Source organism: Nomascus leucogenys, chromosome 15 (assembly GCF_006542625.1).
Source record: "Nomascus leucogenys isolate Asia chromosome 15, Asia_NLE_v1, whole genome shotgun sequence".
In the NCBI taxonomy this organism is placed as follows: Eukaryota; Metazoa; Chordata; class Mammalia; order Primates; family Hylobatidae; genus Nomascus; species Nomascus leucogenys.
Genome location: NC_044395.1, coordinates 90,023,237 through 90,050,088, shown reverse-complemented (window position 1 = coordinate 90,050,088; position 26,852 = coordinate 90,023,237). Strand labels below are relative to the sequence as shown.

The 26,852-nt window shown below is 36.2% G+C and overlaps 1 long non-coding RNA gene across 1 annotated transcript; it reads right to left on the bottom strand.

Moving 5' to 3' along the window:
• Positions 1 to 604: 604 nt before the first annotated feature.
• On the bottom strand, positions 605 to 12,404 carry LOC115838654. The gene is made up of 3 exons (XR_004033705.1): positions 12,347 to 12,404; positions 8,191 to 8,630; positions 605 to 912 (listed from the first exon to the last, which is right to left on the bottom strand). It is a non-coding gene; the product is annotated as an uncharacterized LOC115838654 (long non-coding RNA).
• Positions 12,405 to 26,852: the final 14,448 nt, after the last annotated feature.

Genomic DNA, 26,852 nt, shown 5'->3' with positions numbered 1-26,852 from the left:
CACAATCTGATAAAACTATACCACAGGAAACAGACTTTACAATTCCATAGATGTCAGAAGTGACCTTAGGCATCCTCCACAATTTCTCAGTCAAAGCAGGATGTTTTCTGCAATAACCTGGGTTAGTGAGCATCCCACCCTTTCCTAAATGTCCCTATTAACAAGAATCTCACTGGGAATTTTTTTTGTGTGTGGTTGTTGTTGCAGCCCATTTTATTGTTACTAGCTCTAGAGAACTCAACCATACCATTGGGTTCCTCCTTTTCTATATTTCCAGGCAAAGTGGTGATGGGAGAAATCAATCATTTATCCTTTTATCATTACTAATCCCACTTAGTTTAGATCTTGGGTGTCTAATTCCAACAGCCATGTTTCTCCTGAATCCCTCCCTCCACTTTCTTACTTTTCTGCAATCTCCCCACCATCACCACCATTGACTCCAGCTTCAGATTGGTGGGACTCATTCCAGAAGAATGGCTGTATGTTGAGTATTGCTGCTGCCTTCCTTAGAGCTACCATTCTGCTGAATGACACAATTATTTCTGTGACAATTAATGGTGTTTTTCCTCCATAATCATTCTTTACTCCACAAAAGATACCTTGTTTTTCTGCTTTATAATTTTCTATAGGAATTTATACTGTGTTTCCAGGGAAGGGATTGGAGGTGTTCTGGTGAGGGGTAACATCTTAGGTTGGATGCTCAGATTTTGTTACCTATACCACAACTGTGTATCAAGACAAGGCACATTGTTCTTAATCTGCCCACCCTCCTGGGCTGGCTTTGCCTTCTCAGAGCTCCTTAACTCACTTGTAGGATTTGAATGAGTCTTCATCTCTTCTTTAGCCAAAGATCTTTTAGTTCATAGTGCCCAGTATGTTCATCCATTTTTGGTCCCTTTAAATGGCCTTATCCTATACAAACAAAAGAAAAGAAAGAAAAAGCTGAGAAAGTTAGTCCACCAGAGTAATTTGTTCAGATTCCCCCATTCTAACATTGAGCTCCTCCCAATTCCTCAACTCTCTCCTGGTTCTCTTGCCTAGAAGATACTTTGGGTGTTTTTCTCTAACACTGTCTTTCAGATAAAATCCTGAGAATGACCTACCTAACTTTATACCAGAGAAGAGTAGAAGACAAACTCTCTTCCTTTAGCCCTGTCTTTGAGGATTCTGGTGATCCAGTCAGACCCTCCTGCCTTTCTACTAGGAAAAAACAAAAACAACCCTCCTTCCCCACCAAAAAAAAGTGTGCTCAGAACCTAAGCTCTAAGTCCAGAGTTCCCTTTGCTATTTCTCCACTAGTCAATCAAAACATGAATTAGGCTCAAAGTAGACTTTCTTCACTGACATAAAGGCAAAGCCTATCTCCCAGTAATATCATTGGTCTTGCTTCTGCCTCATGGAACAACACAAACATGCCACCTCTCAGGTATTAAGGCATTGGGCAAAAAAGAAGAGTTAGGGCAAATTCACCCATGCCTAAGGCGATTCATGTTTGCCATAATGAGTTAATAGCATTTCGTCATATACTGTAGTCCTCTATTGGAATTTAAAGACAATGTGAAGAACACTGAATGGTTTTGTATTCAGAAAAAGGTTTACTTCCATTGCACTGAGAGTTAGCAGGCTCATCTCTAGCAGAGACATTTATGGCTGACTGAATTTCCACACATTAGTCTCAGCTCCCTTACTCTGCATTGTTTTTTGACTCTCTTTGTAATAAAGAGAGGTCAAGTGACTCTGGGCAAGGGCTGTAAATCTGAGTAATGCATATCGCCTCTGGACCAAAGCATCTAAGAGTCTGTATGGAAACTGCCTGGATCCTGAGTCACTGCCACAACCAGCTTCCCCAGAGTCACTCCACTTGCTGGAAGCAGAATTTACAAGCACAAGAAGCAACTGTTTTATCATATCACTGAGATTTCAGGCCTGTTTTGTTGGCACAACAAGGTCTAGTCCCCATGACTAGTATGGCATCTTTGTAATAGTCCTTTAAAAATGTCCACTTGTCTTGTGTAATTGTAATTATGTTCTCTGGAGCCCCACAGCATGCTTCCTAAGAAGGAATGTCAAACCCATCAAAAGTCTTCTCTTTAAAAGCAAAGAACAAGGGGATGTTCTTCAGGGTTAAGAAGAACCACTGGTACTCAGGGGCCTGAATCTATAAGCCTCCTTTTCTTCCACTGCCCTTGCCATATACTCTGGTTCATCTCAGAGCTGCTGCAGCAAAAGGCAAGCTTAGGAGAGAAACAGCATATTCTTAATTCCTGGGCATGCTGAACCAAGGCTGCTGAAAGTAATGAGAATGCTATATGCTTGATATGGGATCTGGGATTTAAAATCTAACAGACACATATTCTCTGTGGAGACTTTGTGGCTGCGGCCAGGCTTCAGGTTTCAAGCCCTATTTTGTTGCCCATCAGAAACTGCTCTTGCGTGAGAGCTAGACAACTACTGAATTTTCTACTCAGTTGCTGCCAATATTATGTGATAGGTATCTTCCCCCCTCTCTCCTCTCCTCAGGAAGATTTATCAGGCTGTCTTTGTAGTGCTGCCATTAACAAATTTTGGTAGCCTCTCTAGGGAGGGAAAGAAAACCAATGTTTATTTAGCATCTAACACAGGCCACAAAATGTGCTAGTCACTTTTTTTTTTTTTTTAAATGTGCCCTTTCATTCCTAATAGGCAGTATAGTGACAGCCAGGTAACACAGACTAAAAGGAACAAAGGACTTTGAAGTCTCAGAAATGTTGGTTCAGAACCCCAGGTCTGTATTAGTGGTATGACCCAGAGCTAATCTCACTGAACCTATTGCCATAACTCTCCAAGGAGCTAATCCTACCTCACACACCACTATTGTGAGAATGAGGTACTTGGTGAAATTGTGTGGTGCTGCCCCTGGCATATACTAGGGACTCAATAGCAAGCTCCTTAACAAGCCTATGAGAAAGATCTTGCTTCCATTTTACAGATGAATTATGGCCCAAAGACAGTAAATAACTTAGCCTAAGTCATGTCATGGGAGAACTGGATGCCAAATTCAAGTCTATCTGATTCTGATTTCAATGCTGCTATGGTGGCAGAGTTAAATAGTTATGACAGAGATGGTATAGCTACATATTCAAAATATTTACTGTCTAGCCCTTTAAAAAACTAGTTTGCCATATCTAGAATTGACAGAGTATAGAATCTTTGCATATTAAATAATTCTCGTGCATAGAAAACATTCATCAAGGACTCTACACTAGTAAAACAATGTTTGTGGCAGAGAAAAAAAATTTCATATTTTAATGTGCTTTATATATAAAGAAGGTAAAACGTAAGACTATTCAACACATGTTGAATTTAATAAACATACAGTTCAACTCCCTAACACATCTAGTTAAGCTATAGAAAACGAGAGGAAACTTTATTTTATAGATTGATTGTTTTTCCTGTGGGAAAATGATAACAGGAATGTTACCAGACAGCTTCATGAGCTGTGATCCAGAGAGAATAGTTCCCCATCAACCCCAGGAGGCCTGACTGTGTTTGCTTGGTCATCAAAGACTGGAACATTCTGAGAAGACACAATGTGCTTTTTAATATAGTGTTGAAGGAGGTGGTAAATTCTAGGACTCTCTGAATTATTTCTGTGTAACCACAAACAATTTGATGATTTACTACAAAAAGCAATACATTCTATTTTAATTGAATAAGAATGGTTCTTCATTCCAGGGAGTATTTTACTTCCTGTGTCTTTAATGTCTGCTTAATAAAAGCACACATTAAATTATTTAAAATAGCCAAGAACCAATAAGGGATTTGCTGACCTGGCACTTAAAGCTTAAAAATCTAATTTGCCTTTCCTTCACTGCTAGCAGATCAGACTCAGGTTGAGGGGGATGGAAACTATTGGACATTTTAGAATCACTTTGAAGAGCTGAGACTTGGTTCACTGAATTTCATCTGTAGCTGAATAGAATGAATTTCATTATTGATGTTACAACAATTGACATTTCCCCAGGTTTTCATCTCTTCTATCCCCAGATTCATTACCTTTTTCAAATTGTTAATGTACTAATGTACTGAGTTCTGGTGATTTCCACTGTGATTTCTATCTATACAAGAATTTTCAGAAATGGTGAAGGTTAACCCATCACCAGCTGCTAGGCTAGCCTGGAAGGACAAGCTAGGAGACTCGCTAGAGTATTTGTGCCTTCTTTAAAGATGCCATGCTTTCCTAAAACAATCACATGCATTTTACTTAAAGAAAATAGTTTTATAATTATTGAAGACACTTAGACTTTTCCAAGCAAAGAAGGAAGAATAGGAAGTTGGCCATTTTTTCCACAATCAAATTTGTATTCAATATTTAAAATAAACTTCACCTTTTAATTGTACAGAGAAGTGTGCTTATTATTTGTTTTTCCTTTATTGTTAATTTTAACACCAAAACAATACTTTTTTCATTTTCTGTAAACATATAAATATAAGTACTTTGCTATTTCTACGTATAACTTGATGTTTCTGAAGTTGATTTCAAATATAAGTACTTTGCTATATCTAAGTATAATTTGATGTTTCTGAAATATTAAAGGAAGTTTGTTTCACCTAGATTCATTACATCAGAAGGGATAGTTCAACTAAACCCTGTCCCAGTAATGTGGATAGTCACAGTCACATGGTATATAATTAAAGCAAAAATGCTGTATAGCTATTCTGTTCCTCATAATTATTAATATGTTCAATTACCATGGGGTGCTACTAACAGCTCTTAAAATAATCAGCCTGGATTTCAGTAGAAATACTGGATAGGAAAACTGCACTATTTACAAAGTTATCAAGATAACGAGATGCTGGCTCAGGAAATATGATTTATAAAGTAATTATTCTTACTAGTTGCACGGCCATAACATTTCTTAGCAAATTACATTTTTTTCTTTTTTCTCATCACAAATTACTTATGATCCTACCTGCAGAACTCTATTCCCATGCCCTGTGCTTGCGCCAAATTAAGCACATTATAAATTCTTTGAAGCAAATACTTTTTAAAAAATTCATTTTTGCCTTTCTGTCAGCTATTATTTACACTTTCTTTTACTATTCTTTTAGTGGTCATTCTATCTATACTTGTGATTCCCAAAATGTGGCTCTCAGATCAGCAGCATCAGCTGCATCAACTGCATCAGCATTTGATGATTGAACACCAGTGTTCAATACCTAGGAATTTGTTGGGAATGCAAATTATCTGGCCCTAGTCCAGACCTATTGCATCAGAAACTCTGGAGATGGAGCCCAGAAGTCTTTATTTTAAGCCCTGCATGTGAGTATAATGCATGCTGAAGTTTGAGAACCACTCAAACACTATACCACACTTTTTGTCCCCTCTCCTTATTTTATCCTATATGCTCTGCGTTCCTTCCTTGTTGCCTGGTAAAAACAGCATTTTTTTTCTTGTCCCATCTCAAATGCCATCCTTGTTTTCTCCCTTATCAGAATTCCCTTAAAATAAAAAAATATATTAAATATTATAAGACATATATCTATGAAACCTTGCTTTACAGTTGTTTGGTAACATCTATTATCTCCTCTCCAATGATACAAGTCCCAGAAGCAAGGCACTAAGTCCTTATATTCTATTGGCATGTAGCCCAGTAGCTGGTGTTCAATCAGTAACTGACTGCCACATCTTGTCTCTAACACATACCCTTTACCATGACAGACTTAGTTTTGCCTCTGAAACTTTTTCAATACTGATTCACCTTTTTGCAATATTTCTCACTATCTTTATGCTACATAATTATTACTAAGCTCCAATTCTCTCTCTCTTCTCTCAAGAACTTCCCAAAGTTTGTCTGAATTTCTACTTCTAGCTAGGAGATGAATCCACCTATCAAAAACAACAGAAAAAGATGGATAGAGTAATTAAAATACATTGTTTTAAGGCATCAGAGAAATATTAAGGCATCTGCATAGAAGGGTTACATCTCAGAGAAAGGAAAAACATTGTGCTAAGTGAATGGAACATATTACCCTGTCTTTCTGAGAGATTCACTGATGCCTAAAAGTCATGACTCAAGAGGTTGAGATGCTGAGTAGTAAGTTGCTACTAAGAAGCTAAGAAGTTCAAAACAGCTTTTTGACAGTCTCATGAGTTTGTGAATATTTTTTTAAAAATGAAGCTCAGGGCTGCCTAAGCAGCTTACACTTGATGAATCAAGATACAGGACAAGAAGCAAGCACAGAAAAGTGAAGTCAACATCCCAAACTTCTCTCATCCTCATCACATTTGCCAAACATAAGCAACATGGACTTATATATGAAGAAGTCAAGTTAAAGGGGGGTAATTAAGTAGTTAAGGAGATAATTGGAATTTTTGGCAGTCTTACAGGCTATAAACCTAAATGTTGGAGTTTTATTGACTAAGAAGAGGGACCCTGATAACCCAAGCTTTCAGGTGGGGTCCCTGAAAGATTACATCATAGGAGTAAAAGTAAACCAGAGATAGATTAGAACTTACAAAAAAAAATGACATTCAACTTTGAAATATTTTATACCCTATTGGATTAAGGTGACTTATTCTTTGACTTTTAGACATGAAGACTCATCTAAAACTTCTGGAACTACTTTATTTAAAATAAGTGCATTAAAAATTACAAAGCTAACCAAAAGACACAAAAAGATAATACTAATAGAACAAAACTAGGTGAGAGAAATAGTGTCCTTAAAAATAGTTATGATTAATATGTCTAAGAAAGCAGATGGCAAGATGGAGGATGTCACAAGTGAATAGAAATCTTTTTTTTTATTTTCCATTTTGAGACAGGGTCTCACTCTGTCAGCCAGGCTGGAGTGCAGTGGCATGATCTTGGGTCACTACAGCCTCTACCTCCATGGCTCAAGGGATTCTCCCACCTCAGCCTCCTGAGTAGCTGGGATTACAGGCATGCACCACCACACCCGGCTAATTTTTATATATTTTATAGAAATGAGGTTTCACCATGTTGCACAGGCTGGTGTTGAACTCCTGGGCTCAGATGGTCTGCCTGCCTTGACCTCCCGAAGTGTGATTACAGGAGTGAGCCACCATGCCCGATCAATAAATATTTTAAATAATAAAAATTTGAGGCCAAAATATGACATAACTAAAATTAAGAAAGTAAAGATTCCTGTAATACCAGATTTGACAAACCAAAGAGAAGATTAGTTACCTGTAATACAGATTAATAGAACAGAGAAAAAAAATTGATCTGAAACACAGAGAAAAAATAAAATATACAAAATAGCATTAGTGGCATTTAGCATATAGTGAAAAGGCCTAATCTACATGACATTAAAGTACCAGCGGAAAGGAGAGAATGAAGTGAAAATAATATTTGAAAAATGAAGAAAGATAATTTTCCAAAAATAATTTAAAAAACCTTTAACTCAAAAACCAAAGAAGTTCTATAAACCTCAGTCAGGGGTAAAGCTATGGAAAACAAAGACAGTGATAAAATCTTAAAGCAGCCAGAGGAAAAGTTATCTTGCTACCAAAGGAATAACCGTAAGAATTATAGCTTATTAGTCAACAGAAATGATGAATGCTGGAAGAAAATGGCATTTCTAAAATCCTAAAATAAAGTAACTATAAGAGCAGAATTTGATGCCATGCAGGATAATATTTTGAAAATTAAGAATAAATAAAGCTGTTTTCAGATAAAAATAAATAAATCTTATAGAAATAATTGGAAACAGATCTACACTTAAATACTAACATATGGTCTTCCAGGAGGAGGAGGAGGTAATTCCAAAGGGAAGAACAGAAATGCAGAAAGGAATCAGAAGTAGCATAGTGGGAGTTTGAATCCCCCACTACTGAGTTGGGTTTCAGTTTGGTTGTTACAGTGGTTGCTCTCAGTGCACCACATGCCTCAAATTCCTCCAGGCATCCTCTCCGTGGGGGATGGGTTGGTAGAAGGTTATTCTTAAAGTTTCTGTTACACTGCGATTGGCCAAGACTTAGCTATAATTACAGGTGCATTCTCCTAAATTGGGTTTTCAATCTTGTTTACCTGTTAAGCTAGGTTGCAGTTAGTCCACAAGGACTCAAATATAGAAGTCCTTCTCTGGCCATATTCAGTTTGCTTGTTTCTGTTACACTGCAATTGGCCAAGACTCAGCTATAATTACAGGCACATACTCCTAAGTTGGGTTTTCAATCTTGTTTACCTGTTAAGCTAGGTTGCAGTTAGTCCACAAGGACTCAAATATAGAAGTCCTTCTCAGGTCATATTCAGTTTGCTTTAACAGTGGGAAAATTCTGTCATTATGGCTCAGCCTCAGTCTTAGTGCCCCTCAGTTTGTGGGGTGAAGCTTTCTCAGTAATCTTGTACCTGTCCCGGGGTTAGAGTTTTATTGTTCTTCATCTCTCCAACCACAATTGATCTTCACTAGTGTTCACGCTTGACCTTCAGTAATTTGATAAATATCTCAGCTGCATTCTTTTCATCCACTTGCAAGGTGATTATGTTGGTCTGTGCTATTTATGCCTAGGTAATCAAGTGCTCATATTTGTTTCTTATTGGAGGCACCTATCTTTTCTCAGGTGTTAAGCTTGTTGGTTGCTCTGTTGTATGTTGTTATATATTATTATTATGACATTAATATCACTGCAAAAGGGAAAATACAATTAAGGAAATTAAGGCATTTTAAGATCTCTATAATGTCCAGAAATCAATATATCCATGCTTCTGCTACTACATGTCTAGATAAAATAAGCAGTAAAATACATTGATCAATATTCTGTCCAAACGAAAAATATCCTTTCACTACTGTATTTTTAGAGACACTCATGCTTGGGTTGTAGGACTCTACTAGACGAATTGAATTTCAGTTGGCACTGACATATAATGCAAAATTATCTGTAGAGTATACCTGAGGTTTTTCTCTTTAACTGGTGGTAAGCAACTCTTCATGACACTATGAGAATAAATTAATGGAGCTAAGACAGTGCAACAGGGATAGATGTCTAGTAGCATGAGTCTCTTAATCATTAACATTACTTATGTTTTCTGTGTCTACCTGAGCTCCATCTTTTACATACAATTCTTATGTGATGATTTCTAATGCTGTGCATGCCCAGCCCTAGAGGTTTGGCAGGTGAGAAAACACTCAGGTAATTGTGAGTATGGAGGGTGAGGTAGTTTGGATGTGTGTCCCCACCCAAATCTCATATTGAAATCTAATTCCCAGTGTTGAAGGTGGGGCCTGGTGGGAGGTGATTGGATTATAGTGGTAGATTTCTCATGAATGGTTTAGTACCATCCCCCTTGGTACTATCTTCACAATACTTAATGAAATTTTTCTGTGTGTACCTGTGTGTGTGTGAGATCCGGTCATTTAAAAGTCCATAGCACCTTCTCCCTCTCTTGCTTGCTCCTGCTCTGGCCATGTAACATACCTGCTCCCCCTTTGCCTTCCACCATGACGGTGAGTTTTCTGAGGCCTCCCCAGAAACGGAGCAGATGTTAGCATCATGCTTCCTGTATAGCCTGCAGAACCATGAGCCATTTAAATATCTTCTTTTAATATAAGTTACACAGTCTCAGCTATTTTTTATAGCAATGTGGGAATAGACTAATACAGACAGAAAAAACAAAGTAATGTGTGCGTCACTCCAAATGACTGCAGACTCTATTAAATGAGTCTGTTTAAAATGTTTGTGTAATTAAAATATATGACAATAATACACAAGAGGATAGAGAAGGGATAAATAGACCTTAAGTTGTTAACGTCCTTATGTATTATATTAAACTCTAATAAGTCAAAGATACATATTTAATCTGTAGGGCAGTGATTTTCAAATTTTAGTGTTGTTTAGAATTATATCAAGGGCTTCTTCAAGAGTGCTATACACCACCCTCAAAGTTTCTCATTTAACTTTTTGAGTGGTGGGGTGGGGTCAAAAGTTTGCATTCCTGCTAAAAATTGCAGATGCCATTTTTTTAATAAGACACTTTGAAAACTACTTCTGTAAGGTAAACTATTGAAGTAGTGGTAAAATAATATGTAGTGTATAGCTAGTAGAACAGAAAATACACTAAAAAGAATAATAGTAATAATAATAATAATAATAATAATAGTCCTGACTACTCCAAAGTGAGCAAGAAAGGAGAGAAAGAACATAATATGAATGAGTCAAGGACAAATCAAATTGTGACAAGGTAAATTTAAATCCCTAGGAACTACATTTTATTTAGAAAGATTATTCTAATTAAAATGCAAAAATTATAATATTGAATAAATTATAAAATGAAATTTACAGAGATAAGGTATAAAAATGTTGAAAATAGATATAAAAAAGTTTTACACAAACATTAACCAAAGAAAACTGTGTGAATATGTTTATATCAGATGCAGTAAGTCATTAAGGCATGATGCATTTATTAAAGACAAAAAGATCGTTTTCATATTGATAAAAGGTCTGTCCAGAGAACATAACAACTATAAATTTTTATGCACATTATAAAACCTACAAATACACAAATGAGATATTGTCAGAACTAACTGGAAAGTAGAAAAATCTAAAATCAGATTTGGAAGTGGGGCATGGTGGTTCACATCTATAATCCCAGCACTTTGGGAAGCAAAGGTGGGCAGATCACTTGAGTTCAGGAGTTCAAGACTAGCCTGGGCAGCATGAGGAAACACGGTCTCTGCCAAAAAAAAAAAAAAAAAAGCCAGGCATGATGGTACATGCCATTGGTCCCAGCTAATTGGGAGGCTGAGGTGGGAGAAGGCTTGAGCCCAAGAAGCAGAGGTTGCAGTGAGCTGAGATTGCACCACTGCATGCCAGCCTGGGTGAAAAGGTGAGACCTCATCTCCAATAGGAAAAAAAAAAAATCAGAGTTGGAGAGCTTAACAGGTCTCTCAGTATCTGACAGTACAAATAATCCAAAATATCAACAATGATTTAGAAGATCTGAAAAGCATGATTAGCAAACTTTACCACGTATAAATAGAAACAACAAAACCTGTAACTGCAGAATGCAGTATACATTGTTTTTAATTGAATACTCATCAGAACTAATTATGTGCTGGCCATTAATGAAGTTTCAACAGATTTTAGTGGATTGAAATGATTTAAAAGTGTATTATCTGGCTATTGTGAAACTGATCTAGAAATTGCTTTAAAAATCTAACTAGAGCATTGCAGTTTTTTCCTGGCTTATGGCTGCATAAGTTCAATCTGCTTCCTTCTTCACACGGTCTTCTATCTGTCTTTTCTTCTGTTACTTAAGGATACTTGTCATTGGATTTAGGAGCTCACCTGGATAACCTAAGATGATATCATTTTGAGAGCCTTAATTAATTACCTCTGTCCAAACAAAGTCACTTTTAAAGAGTTTAAGATATGAAAGTATTTTGGGGAGTCATCCTTCAAGATTACAAAGATTATAAAGTTCTAGCAAGGCTGATGAAAAACAACCAAAAATAATAAGGCACAAATTACCAACATCAGGAATGTAAAAAGATATCATTGCAGATCCTTAAAATATTACAACGATAAGAAGAAGATATTATTAACTACTATATGCTGATATTTGAAAAAATTCTTTGGAAAACATTACTTACCCAAACTGGTATAGCTGATGTAAAAAGAAATTGAAATACGTTTAGTCTTCTATCTTTGGGGACATTTAATTTTGTAATTAAAATCTCTAACAAAAAGAAATCTCCAAGTGTTTGTGGCTTCAAGGGCCATTTACCCCCCAAGTATTTAACAAAAGAAATAGTTCTAATCTTACTCAAATACACACAGAGATTAGAAAAAGTAGGAAACAGCTCTTGTTTTGTGAGGCCAGCATACTCTTAGTATTACTGCAAAAAGGTACTTACATGACAATTTTTCATGATAAAAAATGCAAAAAAACTGCAACAGAATATTAAGAAATTGAATCTGTATGTGTATTAAAAGGATAATGAATAATGTCTGACTTCACTATATTCCAAACTATATTACAGAAATGCAATTACTTAACATTCAAACAATCAATAAAATTCATAACTTTTAGAAATAAAGTAGAAAATTCTTATGGTCATCTCACTAGGTATAAAAAAGTGATAATATTCAATACTCATTAGTGCTGAACAAATTGGGTATGAAAGCAAACTTTCTGATAAAGAGTATCTACAAAATATCTATAGCAAACATCATTTGAATGAAAATATTAAAAGATTTACCACAGAGATTAGGTAGGTAGCAAAAATATTTGCTCTCATTGTTCTTATTCAACTTTATCCTGGAGGCCTTAGCCAGTGCAATAAGTTAAAAAAGTAAACTAAGGCATAAAGATTGAAAAAAGCAAAAATTGTCATTATTTACCAGTGAAAGTTTTGTACACATGTGTCATGGACTTATGTTCTCCCCAAATTCAGATACTGAAGCCCTAACACCCAACATGACTATATTTGGAGATAGGGGCTTTGAGAAGGTAATTAAGATTCAATGAGGTCATAATGGCGAGGCCCTGAAGAAGAGACACCAGAGCCATTTGTTCACTCTGTCTCTCTCTACATGCATGGAGAGGACAGGCCACATGAGGACATAGCAAGCAGGCAGTCGTCTCCAAGCCGGGAGGCTCACTAGAAAGAAACCAGGGCTGCACCTTAATCTTGGAGACTTTCAGTTTCCAGTGCAGAAAAAATAAATTTTTGTTGTTTAAACCACCTAGTCTGTGGTATTTTGTTATGGCAGCTCAAACAGACTAATCAGCATGGAAAATCTAAAAGGTTCTACAGAGGTAGTAATTGAATTCAGTAAAATTGCATGACATTACACCAATATACAAAAATCACTTTCATACTGATAGACCGAAAGCAGAAACTCATGAACATTTTTAAATGATACCATTGATAATAGTACCTGAAATACCAAATACCTAGAAATATGTATAATATATTGTGAATGTGTAAACAAAAAACTACACAATATTAAAGAAGTCATAAAGGGGTGTATACCATGTTCAAGTATTAGGAGTCTCATTATTATTACCACAAAAATAAGACTTCTTATCAAACATCTAAAGATTCAATGTAATCATAATAAAACAATTTGTCATATTTTGATAGAAATTTAAAAGCTGATCCTAAAATATATTTGGAAATGCCAAGGGCCAGGAATTGCTAAGAAAAGAGAGTTTGAGATATCGATACTTATGAAGGTTTAATAATTAAGATGTGTAACTTAGGCAAGTAAACCAATTGATCAAAATAAAAAATGTAGATATAGTCCACATGTATACAGTCACTTGATCTATGATAAAGCTGGGATTTCTGCACAATGAGTAAAAAATGGTCTTTTCAATAAATGATTAGAAGTCAACTAGATATGCATAAGAAAAGACTGACTCTTGATCCTTACTTCACGCCATACACAAAAGTATATTTCTTTAGAATGAGTGTGTGTATATATACACACACACACACACACACACATATACACATACATACAAATATATTTTGGGGGTGATGTAGAAACAATAAAGTTTCTAGAAGTTAACGTAGAAAAATATTTTAACATTATTAGGGTATACAAATACTTAGAGCACATAAAAAGAAACCATAAAGGAAAAATTGGTAAATCAGGCAACATTGGAATAAAAATTTTTGATCTTCAGAATATACCATTGAGAAAGTAAAAAAGCAAGAAACAGGGTAGGAAAAGATATTTTAATACATATATATGAATAAAAACACATATCCAAAATATTTTTTAAATGCCTCTAAATACTAAGATAAGGACAGAAAACTCAATAGAAAGAGTTGAAGAGGCATTTCACAAAAGAGGTTATCCACATGGCCGGCAAGCATAATGAAGGGATTTTATCCTCATTACCCAAAAGGGAAAGACAACACAGAAAGTTACTCTTACATCCCTGAAAGAATGGCTAAAATTAAACAGTTGAATAATACTAAGTATTGGCTGAGATGTGAAGCATATTATACACTTGTTAGTGGGGCACAAATTATTAGTGTTGCTGTAGAAAACCATTTGGTAGTGTGAAAATTGTCAGAATCAAATGGAGCCACTTGTATTAAAACCCTGAAAAATAGGAACAGGCAAGGCCATGAAGGGATGAGTCTCATGCAAGTATGCCTAGTAATAGGAACTTTCACAAAAGACTGCATAAACCACAACATTGCACAAATGCCACAGCAACCCTTCCACACACACAAAAATGCTTCTACCAGGACATCTGCCCAGCAACTGCCTGTTCAAACTTGGACTCACCTCAAACTTGTTATTAATCCTTATAGCCAAGGATAATTGTTTCAAAACAACTCATGTAACTCTCCTCATTTTTCCTTTAAAAACTCTTGTCTTCCTTTACCTCCCTGAATGTACCCATTATATTCCCACTGCAATGCTCAATCCCAAATAAATATCATTTTCTTTTAGACAGTCACTTTGTTATTTGGGCTTTACAGTAGTATATACCAAAGCCAAACAAGCTCCTGCCATGTTTTCCAACTCATGTCCCCTGCTAAGCGTATCTCCAATAGAAATGTAGTCATATGGGCAACCAAATACATGCACAGACATTCTTATTGAAGCCATCTTTGTAGTAGCTAAAACCTGGAAACAACTCATATGCCCATATAATAGACTAGAAAAATAAATAGTGCTCTGTCATATAATGAAATAATATACAACAATGAAAATGAACAAATTGCTGCTCATTACAACACCACCTATGAATCTACAAACACAATGTTGAATGAAAGAAACCTGATACAAACCAAAAAGACAAAACTAATCTACGATGATAGAAATAAAAACAGTAGTTACTTTTGGGGAAAAGGGATAGTGACTTGGAAGAAGGTCAAGAAGTTTTATGAGACGCTGGTATTACTCTCTTTTCTGATCTGAATGATAATTAAATGGATGTATTAATTTTGTCAAGATTTATTGAGCCCGTATATTTAAAATGTGTGTATTTTTGTATGTATGTTATACTTCTATAAAAAATGATGATGACTTCATCCTTTTCAGGACATCTAGTACGATTTGGGATTCATTAATTTGTCCAATATTTATTGAGCATCTGCAATACACCAAAACACTGAGCTAGGCCTAGGATTTACATTTGTGAATAAAATGTAGTCTCCACCTTCATGGAGCTTATATAGCTTTGATTATTTGTAGTTTTCTGTATACACCCATATAAAATTGGCATGGTTAAACAAAAGCCATTATATAGCTGAAACAAGATGCTAATGTCTTCAACTCGTGTATAGTTAAAATGATATTCATAATAGAGCCTGCATAACAGTTAAGACAGCTATCATTATCTTGAAGTGGATATCCTTCATCTTCCCCTCTGATCAATTTTCCAGTTTTCTCCTCTGCATCAGGAATCCGATTTGTATGGACTATATCAGGTATCTGTAAACTGTTGCCTCATTAGATAATTAAGGTTTTATTGACACAGTAACACCCATCATTTACATAATGTCATTGGCTGTTTTCAAGAGACCATGACTTGCATGTCAAAAGTATTTACTATCTGACTCTTTACAGAAAAAAAGTTACTGAACTCTGGACTGCGTTAGGCTTCCTTGCCTTCAAAGTTCCAGTTTTATTGGTCAATGGAGAACAGAGCTAGAGATTACAAGAAGAGGAAAGACTGAGGTCTATGCAAGGTCTCTTTGAGCTAAAATGTCCCTCCATCAAAGTTCTTAGCTCTTCTTAAGGCAATTCTCTCTTAATCCCTTCCTCTGGATCAGGTACCTCCATACACATTCATTTTTTCCCATATAGTGATGGTAATATCTCTGCACTATCTCTTGTAGTTACCTAACAGCTCTGCACTTTTTGCATATTGCCCCTTTACTGAACCTTCCTCAAATTATTCTAAACTGTATGAGCCATATGTTTCCCAATAGGATACTAGCTGATAATTTATTAAGCACTTACTCCTTGCCAGGCACTGTGTTAAGAGCTTAATTTCATTATGTAATTTAAACCTGATAAAATAACTCTTGTGAGGTAGAATTATTATCATTCCTTTTTTACAAATGAGGCAGCCAGTGTTGAAGTTTGGAGACTTTATAAAGTTCACACAGCTAATGAGAAGCAGACAGTCCTAGGACTTGAATTCAGTGCTGTTGACGAGAACCTCTAGAACTGAATATCGTAACCATTCTCAATAATCTTTGTTTTATAATTTTCATGATAATCCCTTATTATCTTGGTGCTTCGATTAAAAAATAAATCTTAACTATGACTTCATTTAATTATTACCCTAACAGTAGATCTGAAAGTATTTTTCCTATTATTACAGATAAATAGAGGCCAATGCAATTTAAATGACTTTCTCAAAAATACTAGAGGATACAATTTAATCCAGCCAAGGGTCATGCCTCTGGATTCCATACTATATATAACCGTATAATCATCCTTTATCAAATACATATACTCATCTATTTTAAATGATACTTGGAATGGCACTTATACCACTGAGTTATCATCTGGGTAGAGTAATGTGATGAAAATGTGGTAGATATTATGTTTTCAAGATAGAGAGGTGGAGGGTTAGGAGAAAAAGCTGTGGCTGAAAAAAATAAAATGTTTAGCCTGTTTTCCTGGTCCTAGAGTATTACAAATTAATTGATTCAAACCAAATATGAGAAGCAGAGAAGAAATGTCCTTCCATGCTTCTGGGAGTTGATTGATGAGGAGCAATGTCTCAGCCAAGTTGCCAACTGATTTCTGTCTAACCCTTGGTTTCCTATAGTTCACCGAGTCCTAAGTCAAGAGTCAGCCTTGAGTTGTTGCTGGAGACCACAGATACTCTGAATTCCAACTTTAATTGGCCTTCTGACAAGACAAAGAGCCACAGGTCCCCAACAGGTCCTAGCTACTTCCTTCAGCCCCAAGGCAGGGCACTCTATGGATTTCAATAAAAGCTCCTCCTGTTTGTCCATGAACACATTTTATGTTACCAGGTTCATGTTGTGGGCACAGATGCTACTAGTTGCCTCTTCCACATTTAGAGAATGTATATTTTAGGAAGGTCTGTTAAAAGCAAATACACAAATCCCTAATCTTATTTGTTTTGTTCAGTGTAAAGATGGTACTTTTTAAAAAGAACTGAATTCTCTTAAGACAAAACCTCAGGTTATATGTGAGTGTGTGTGTGGTGTGTGCATGCGTGTGTATGTGTGTGTACCTATGTGTATTTAAATCCTTTATCTTTGATCATATCCTTCCTACCAGGCCTATTTTTCCTGGGATTTGGGTGGAGTGGGAGGGGTGGGGAGAGCATTTGGTTTGAGCAGCCATTTGCGAAGACAACATTCTACCTAACCACATGACAAGCAGCCCTTTGTCATGTGTCCATGCCAATAACTAATGAGGAAAACACATTCGTGTGTTAGTTTAAATCCTGGAATGGATCAGTTCAATCATGGTAGATAGTTGTAACATCAACATTGCATCTCCCACCATGTATGATATGTAAATGAATGTCAATTTTGGGTCCCCTCCCCCCCAAAAAATGCTAGAAACATTCTACTCTTGTCTCTAGAGAGGTCTTCTTTCCAGGACTTACTAAAATGCTATATTTTTACCTATTTCTATTGAGTTTATATATTTCCAGTGGAACTTGACAGTTGGCCCACCAAAAAGTCCAACAGCCTGTCTGCCTGCCAACTGATCAGTCAGGCAAAAATGCAGGTAGTTTAGGGGCAGGAAGCTCAGTCCATATCTGGATGAAGCATAACAAATATGACTGGACAGATCCGGACACAGGCTTAAAGAATCTGGGTCACTGGGTCCCAATATGTTAAGGGCAAACACTGGTATTCTATAGGATATACTGAGATGTCTCATATTTAAAATATCTCAAAGTTGGCATTTCTCCAATTCCCAGAAAATACTAAAAGTGACAATGATTTATTTATTAACTGAAGCTTTTGTTCAACACATTTTTTAACCAAACCATTAATACCTATACCTCTTATGTGCTAATAAAAGTGCTCATTGAAGACAGAACATTATCTGGTAACCATATATTTAATGGAAAATGCTAGAAAATTGCTAATTTTGTCTGACAGCTTATTTTGTGAATACACATTTATGGTTGCTCTTTTGTATGTATTAACTTACATCATTGTAGGTATGGTTGAGGTTTTCTTCTAGTCCTAGAAACTACATGATGAGGGAGTTCTGAGGAAGGCAATTGCCCTACTGTAGGATGGAGAAATTAAGTCCTTTTTCCATAGAGGAAATAGCTCTGGAGCCAGATCTAAAAGGATTGTCAGGATTTTGAGAACTAGAGAGGAGGGTTGACCAGCAGGAGTCCAGGTAGGAGAGTAAAACTGTACCTGTCATATATGGAAGTCTACTCAAGCTAAAATGTCTGGAGTGGAACGTTCGTTGCAGGTGGTGAGCAATAAGAATAAAATGTTTGCTGAATTCTTGTGTAAGACATCTCTACATGATTTGGGATCTTGTTACTACTGGGAGCCTCAGATACTTACCTCCTGACATTAGGACATATTTAAACTGCTTGATGTCTTCAGTGAGTGGCTTTGGCTGAGTCCAAAACTCAAATGTTCTCCATTAATGCCAGAGCCAGATGTCGTCCATTGTGATAACCTTGCCAGTCCTCTGGACCCTGGGACCATACTAGCTGGCATCTGAGCCTGAGATCAACTTTCCAGCTAAACTGCCAACATACTTGGCCGAACTACGCTTTCAAAACGACAAGATATAAGAAGTCTGAAGATGGCACTTTCCGAGCTTCAGAATTTCAGGAACACTCATAAAATCTCTGCCTATTACAAACCATTCTCTCCATCAATGGAGATAAGTAATAATTTCAAATTTCTCCTTTGAGGGTATTGTGAAAATGCACATCTGCTTGCCTGCTACTTTGCCCAGCTGACCATTAATAGACTTGAGTTTCCTTCCAATCTATCATGATATGAAAGGTCTTCAACCCTGAAACTTTCAAAAGCAGGGACTTCCTGGCAAGAGATTTGTTGGTGGGAAAATTAAAGAAACCAACATGTACACTGACATTCTACAGTGGCATGGACTTAATACAAATTTGCTCTTGTTTTTCATAATTTTATTCCATAAAATTACCATTGTTTTGTAATAGTGACCCAGATGTTAAGCATTTTGCATACAAAGAGGATGGAAACATCTTCTGATAAGACATGAAGCAAGCCAAGGCCTCATTTTCTTTCCGTTTATGGAATTGTAGCTATAGATATATTTTCCCTCTCTCTTTTAAAGTGTGGAAGGCTCCTTGAAGGCTGAGTGAAGTTTCCATTCTCTTTGCACTAAAACTCCTGTTTTAATTTTTAGCACAGCTATCATAGTGCACTGACATATCCACTTATTTGCCCACCTGCCCCTTTGGGGAAGGAACCTAGTTTATTGATGATTATGCTGCCATTGGAATAACACTGAATTTTTCATTAGAATTGCAAGGCATGCCTGATTAGACTTCTGCTACATCTACCACCTCATCAGCACTTTCTCATTTGCTTGGTACTTTAGTTTACACTGGCCTTATTCAAGATCCTTGAGCTTTTCAAAGGCTTTATTTATTGTTGTTGTTTGAAATTCTATTTCATTTACCAAAAACTCTGTCTTCTGAAGCAGTATCGTAATAACTACAGAATGCAAATATGTAACTATGAAAATGTTGATGATAATAATAACAATGATGATGATATTTTTATGTTATGATTTTGTGCAAGTCACTGTGATAGGTTTTCCACTGGATTCCTCATTTATTCCTTATATCAACTTTATGATGTAGATATTGATATTATCTTAATTTATAGATGAGAGAACTGAAGCATAAAGAGAATAAGGCAGGTTTTGTAGGACAAACAGGTAGTGCTGAAACTGTGTGTCAAACTTAAGAAGTCTACCTCTAGAAAGTTGTTCTCAAACCCTTCTCCTATAGTACCTCTTACAGTATAGGCCTTTCTAGGATTTAGAGAATGCCTTGGTCTACTCAAGGCTCTAATCTATTTGAAGTGTCTTTCCTGAAGTGGAGGTGAATGATAAATCTTTTTATCAGTCTATCATGGATAAAACTCCTACATATGATGGGAGGCTGAGTCCAAACCAGCTTACTGTTTTCTACACAGGGCATATGGGTCTACGTCTTAAGAACTGCCTGCAGAATCTCTTTCTCTGCCTCTCATTACTTTCTTAACCATAAGAACTTGCTCAGTCTTGCTGACACCAAGTGTTTCATCTTTAATTTTGACTAAAATTTTGTCTAGTCTCTTTTCGTTAAGTGCTTTTTCTGACTATTTTTACCGTATTTTCTAACCTCTTGTTCTGAAGTTATGGGCTAACTTCCCATACATATAGTCACTTAATTCTAAATCCTAAAATCTCTATCTAAGTCTCATTTTCCAGATCTTTGCTTGTGCAGGATGAAAATAAAGGTATTAAAAACAATTACATATGTTTGTCATTTTCAACAGGGTTGTTCTACCAAGTTCTAGAGTCCATTCACATTTGAGCTCCAACATAATTGATGTTAAAATGGACAGTTTTCTTCAATGATTTTCTTCATTACCAGATAAGATAGTTTGCACTGTGACATTTCTCACATCACTCTATGAAAAAGAAGCAGAACTGGATCATGGTTAAAAGCATGTGTTTTGCAATAGGACAGATATGGGTTTGAAGGCAAGCTTTGCAGTTGGTAACTACATCCCTCAGCAAGCTACTGAAACCTCACTAAGCCTCAGTGTTCATATCTGAGAGGTAAGGATAATGCCAGTGCTAACCTCAAAGAATTATCATAAAGTTATAAAATAATGCACATGAAGTCTTTACAATATTTCCTGAAACCTATTCAATGAGCAGTTGACATTATTATGTGAAGTTCTATTTTAAAAGGTTAAAGCCACCAAAAATTTTGGTCCAAAAAGGCTAATGTCCATTATCTTTGTTATTTTGAACCACCATTTTTGTCTACAAACAACAGTTATGTGAGCTAGTGATCAATTTGCAATCAGAATTAACTAAATGGAGAGGATGTGGATTTTTAAAGGGAATGCTTGAGATTTCTAAGTCACTGTCACTGTATATTATATTTTGGTAATAAAAGAGAAACTACATAGTTGCTTCTATCTGTGGTGTCACCTTCAGGGGATTGCTTCAGCTTTATAGGTTGAGAAAGTGAATTCCATTAGCTCATTCTGGGATGACCAAAGATATTTATCAGTTGTTTTCAGGGAAATAACACATGTCATTCAAACTAACATAGCCTGCAGCTAAACCAAAACACTTTTCCTAAAATGTAAATATGATCATTTCATTTTCTTCCTTGGCACTCATCAATGGCACCCATCAATGTCTTCCCATTTGTCTCAGGAAAGGTACTAATATCTTAACCTACAAAATTCTCCTGTGCTATCTCCTGTGAACCTAGCCAACCTCATGTCTTTCCACTTACCCTTTGCAAATGATACTCTGAGCATAGTGAACATTCGACACTTGGTAAAATTGATCATACTTCCAGTAGATTATGGGTCTTTCCAGATGCTATTCATTGATCTTAGAATACCCTGCCCCCTGCCTCTTTTTTCTAGAATCACTCCCACTAATCCCTTAGTCCAAAATTAAGTATAATTTCTTCTGGAAAGTCATTGTCATCCCCATATCTCTGGTTAGGTTCCCTTGCACCCTGCATTATCCCACTGTGCTGTTACTGACTGTTGACTTACTTTTTCTAATCGAGTGTAAGTTCAGTGAGGGCAGGGATCTTGTCCATTATGCCTACCACTCTATGTCTAGAACTCAAAATGTACATGAAAAATATTTTCTACTGAATAAATAGGAATAAATAAATACAATTTTTGTAATGGGAGAAATCTTTGTCAATCAGAACTTGGTGTCTGCAAGTAAGACTCTCTGTACCCTTTCAACAGGTTTACTCTCAACCTGCTTTTTGGTGAGTGAGCTTACCCAGCAGGGTTTAATTATGAAGCTATTGCATACTGAGTGCAATTTAAATATATCTGTACAGTTTTATAAGCCTGATGATTTACCCTTCCCTATTGCAGGTATTTGTTTCAAAATCTGGGATCATCTAATTTAGAATCAGTCTGGTTTTTTCTCTGTCTCTGTGTTGTACCTATTCTTTAAATGCTTTTTCACTGGACTGTGAAGTCTAGTCATTTCTTCCATACTAGCTTTAAGCTCATCAGTTCAGGTACAGAATTATATCTTAGTGACTAGGCATGACTCAAACCCTTCAAAGTAAGATCATCTTCTGATTTTAAGTAGGACCACTGAAATCCCGCTACTTTTACTGTCCAATTTTTAAACTTTTCATTTTTATTCATTTTAACTTTTTTTTTTTAGGTTTGGGGGCACATGTGCAGGTTTGTTATGTAGTTATATTCATGTCACAGGGACTTGTTGCACAAATTATTTCATCACCTAAGTACTAAGCCTGGTATCTAACCGTTATTTTTTCTGCTCGTCTCCCTCCTCCCAACCTCCACCCTCAAGTAGACCCCAGTGTCTGTTGTTTCTTTCTTTGTGTCCATAAGTTCTCATCATTTAGCTCCCACTTATAAGTGAGGACCCAGGGTATTTGGTTTTCTGTTCCTGTATTAGTTTGCTAAATAAATGGCCTCTAGCTCCATCTATGTTCCCACAAAAGACACGATCTCATTCTTTTTTATGAGTGCATAGTATTCCATGGTGTATATGTACCACTTTTTCTTTATCCAGTCTGTCATCGATGAGCATTTAGGTTGATTCCATGTCTTTGCTATTGCGAATAGCACTGCAATGAAGATTTGCATGCATCTGTCTTTATGGTAGAATGATTTATATTCCTCTGGGTATATACCCAGTAATGGGATTGCTGGGTCAAATGGTAGTTCTGCTTTTAGCTCTTTGAGGAATTCCCACACAGCTTTTCATGATGGTTGGATTAATTTACACTCCCACCAACAGTGCCTAAGTGTTCCCTTTTCTCTGCAACCTTGCCAGCATAAATTATTATTTTTCATTTTTTTAATAATAGCCATTCTGACTGGTTACTACCTAGTTTTTTAAAAGGACCAATTTCTAGCTACTTTGTTTTTTGTCATTGCTAACTGATGATTTAATGACTTCTTCCTTCACTTGGCATGCTCCATTCATGTACCTAGTAAGTGACCTTGGCTTTGGTCCTCAATTCAGTCTTTGCCTCTGGGACTGAACCTGAAGTTAAATCACTGCTTCTGTCCCCATATACTCTTTGATCATGCCTCATTGACACTAGCCAGCTAATTTTGGTATATCCCTATGTGTCTCTCCTTCCTGAAACTCAGTCTAAATGAATGGCTTTCTCAGATTGAAAAGAACCTTTCTTCACTAATGAAAGAGGATGAGCTCTGCTACACTGTTAGAATTTCTAAATAAGATTCTATTTCATGTATATTTTAGGCAGGCTGATTCTCAATGGGAGTCATTATCTCAATAATGAAGGGGTTAAGGGAATAAGGCCTGAAGTCACACAGGCCTTCAATACTAGCTATGTAACTTTGGGGAAATCATTTCTCCTCTCTAAGCCTAGGTTTCTCCATAATATAAATTAAAGATAAAAATAATAGTACTTAACATATAAAGTTGCCATAACATTAGATGATGCTTATAAAGCTCTTATCCCAGTGCCTGCACAGACTAAATAAATAGTACAGGTATTATTATTTTTATTAATAGTCTACTATGTTAAAATACTACAATGGAATGCACAATCTCTAACCCAGTATTTCCAGTCTGGCAGTAAATCCTGAAAACTAATTTGGATGATGAAAATATCAATAATATTAGAGCCGACATACTGGTCATAGTGACAAAAAGAACTGGTGTATGCATATCAATTGGTTGCTTAAGGCCAAAGACAACATGGCTGCTTTAGTGACACCTAAATTCCCAGGGAGAATCCTAAAATTCAACAATAATGACCCTGTTCATACTCGGGTCCAAAGCTTGTCTCAGGGAATACGTTGCCTTTATGAGATGACATTGGGAAAAAAAATAACCCTTTGGCATTTGCATTATGAAATCAAAGGACCAGATGTCATCGTAAGTGATTTGTGTTTATTTGTGTGTGTATGTCCCTGAATACAGGACATGTACTATTGATTTTCAACCAACAGTTGCACAACGGCTTCTACAGCCTGACCTTGGATCATCTGGGTTGCACATAAAAAAGTTCCTTAACAGTTCTTATCACATCATGATTCTACCCAGGCACAAGGAAGAGGGAGATAGGGATGTAAGGACAACTTCAAAGCTCTATGGAGAATTAATAGCTTTTTGTATTTCTTCTTGTTAACAAGGTGGATAAGAGGAGAGACATCTAATTAGAGGCTGGAACTGTGGAATGGCAGAGCTGTAGAGGATTTTGACTCAGTTGATGCAATCTCTCGTTTTACAGAAGAGAAATCGCAGGCCCAGGAAAGTGGGTCACTGGCTCAGATTCATGTGCTACACAAGAGCCAGATCTGTAACTCGGCTCTTCAGACTTTAGGTTTAGTTGTTATTAGTTAAAATCTTTATATTACTTCTCTTAAGTCTTTAAAGTACAGTACCACTGGAATATATTAGTGCAGGACTATCAATCAGTAACTTTTATAGGACAGTAGTTAAGAGCATAGGAACTGACATCAAGCAAACCTGGGTTCCAGTCTTGGTTCTACTGTTTGCTACATGACTTCAGACAAGTTATTTAACCCCATTTGTCATAATTTTCTTCATTTTTAAAGAGTAAAATCATAGTTTACATCTCCTTTTATTTTTGTGACAGTTAAATGGGATAATAAAGATAAATGATCAAATACACATAACATAAAATTTACCATTTTGAACCATTCTTAGATGGTCCTGTGGCATTAAATATATTCACATTGTTGTCTAACACTAGCTTTTGATTTAAAATATTTTAATATATATTACTATGATTTGAATATTTCTTTCCCCCCAAAATTCATATGTTGAAATAGTAAACCCAACATGAGAAAGGGCCTTTGCAGGGTGATTAGGTAAAAGGGACAGAGTTTTCATAAATACGATTCATGCTTTTCTGAAAGGGATCCCAGAAAACTTTTTTGTTCTTCCAACATGTGAGGAAAAGCTAGAAGGGAGCATTTATGAACAAGAGTGTGGGCTCTTGCCAGTCACCAAATCTGTTGGCACCTTGATCTTGGACCTCCCAGCTTCCAGAACTGTGTGAAATAAATGTGCGTTGTTGATAAGCCTCCCAGTTTCTGATATTTTCTGAAGCAGGTCAATCTGACTACAAAAAGCCCAAATTTCCTTTAAACCAGCTGCCTCAGTGTCAAGGTCACCTGGTATCCCAAGACCCGGAATTCATTCTCTACCAAAGCATAGTAGGAAATTAAAAGTGATTTTTTAATATAAGGAGATCATGCATTTGCTTTAAAATGCAAGGTGTCTCCACCAGGATCTCTCTAGATTCCTTCTAAAGAGAACATCTGGATTTGTCATTTGCCTTGCTGCACTTATCTCTGTATGCACAACACAAATGGACTCACATGAAACTCCCAATAATACTTCTTGAAGGGAAATCCTCAACAATTAAAATGTAAACCATGTGAGGGTAGGCTTTCCTTGGTTTCATTTACTACTATGTCCTCAATACCAAAATCAATACCTGGCACAAAGTAGGTTCCCATAAAATATTCTTCAAAAGAATAAATATACAAAATAAATGAAACTTAAAAAAGAATTATTCGATAGCATGAAAGTTCAGGAGAGTTGATATGGGTGAAAGTAAATAAAGGTAGTTGGGCATTTCTCCTTCCAAATCTTAAATACTGAGTATTTCAAGGAAATGTGATTTGCTTATGGTTGATTCAAGGCCTTTGTGCTACAGTTAAAGTTTTACCATAAATTCTGGTTCGAAATATTAGGTAATATTTTCAGAAGGTGATGCATGTCTAGAAAGATAGATATGGGGTTGAATTCTGTTTTACCATAAATTCTGGTTCGAAATATTGGGTAATATTTTCAAAAGGTGATGCTTGTCTAGAAAGATAGATATGGCATTGAATTCCGTAGGTGACCATGACGGCCTTCTTTGACAATGAATACTCAAATTATATTTCATTATTTAATATTGTGTGCAAATTGGGAGAAAGGAAGCTTTCTTAGTCTTTTAAACTGCTATAACAAAATATCATAAACTGGGTAGCTGATAAACAACAAATATTTATTTCTTACAGTCCTGGAGGGTGGGCAGTCTAAGATCAAGGGACATGCAGATTCAGTGTCTAGTAAGGGCCTGCTTTCTATCTCATAGACACTGCCTTCTCTCTGTGTCCTCACATGGTGGAAGGGGCAAGGAATCTCAGTCTCCCTCAGGCCTTTTTTTTTTTTTTTTTAAATAAGGGCACTAATTGCATTCATGAGGGCTTTGCCCCCATGACCTGATCGCCTCCCAAAGCCCTCACCGCCTAATGCTTTCATTTTGGAGGTTAGGATTTGAATATATAAACTTTGGCAGTCACAAAATTCAGACCATAGCAGAGGTCCTCGTGATTTATGATCTGTCTCTAAGGGGAGTCAGTGCAAGGCCCTGTTGTTCTGTTAATGACTCTTGTTGGCTTCATCAGTGCTTTCATTTTTTTCATGTTTTGGATGTTCCCATTTATATCAGTAAGTGAGAAGAAGGTATCATTTATAATCTAATAGAAGATAAATCCTTTCTGTTATTTTTGAAGACAATTTCAGCTTACAATTTTATAGAAACGGTGAGAAATAAGTTTGGAAATACTCTTTAGGAGAAGCAAAAGTCAGTTTTGAGTTACCCAGAATTTCT